The sequence below is a fragment of the Diaphorina citri genome, unplaced genomic scaffold (assembly GCF_000475195.1).
Source record: "Diaphorina citri unplaced genomic scaffold, Diaci psyllid genome assembly version 1.1 scaffold43442, whole genome shotgun sequence".
NCBI lineage: Eukaryota > Metazoa > Arthropoda > Insecta > Hemiptera > Psyllidae > Diaphorina > Diaphorina citri.
Window position 1 is genome coordinate 1 of NW_007420763.1, and position 534 is coordinate 534.

The window sequence follows — 534 nt, forward strand, 5'->3', positions numbered from 1 at the left end:
AAGTTCTCCGAGGCGAGCATGAACCACAAGATTCGCGGAACCCTGTCGTATATATCTCAGGTGAGTTGGTGGGGGGGAAATTATGTACCTTGGGAACCGCTTGTGCGGTGCTTTGGTTTAAGGTTCTTGTCAGACATTGTAGTGACATCGGTATTGCCAAGTTGTTAGTGATGGCCCTCGGCTGCTGAAGTCAGACATTGTCAAGGTTAAAGCAGCTTTGTATATCTGTCTGTCTTTATCTGATAGACTAATAGAGGATTGGAACATATGTAGGTAACGGAGAAGGTGGAGAAATATAAGTACTAAATTTAGGGTAAAGAAAACGGTAGATAGGAATGAAAGTGAAATTAATGGAGAGATTTCGCACTTTTTCATTCTCCCCTGTTACAATATCATCAAAGGATAATGTTCGTTGTTACATGAGTGGCAAAACATGAGCGGTATTTACCTTAATTTTTTTTTTTAATCCAGAACAAGGACGGCAGTACGGAGGACAAGCTGGACTTCTGGCTTTCGATTCCAGTGACGGCTTTC

At 41.9% G+C, this 534-nt stretch overlaps 1 long non-coding RNA gene across 1 annotated transcript; it reads left to right on the top strand.

The window, feature by feature from the left end:
* LOC113473569 lies at window positions 1-530 on the top strand. The gene is made up of 2 exons (XR_003395507.1): window positions 1-60; window positions 472-530. It is a non-coding gene; the product is annotated as an uncharacterized LOC113473569 (long non-coding RNA).
* The last annotated feature ends 4 nt before the right edge of the window (window positions 531-534 follow it).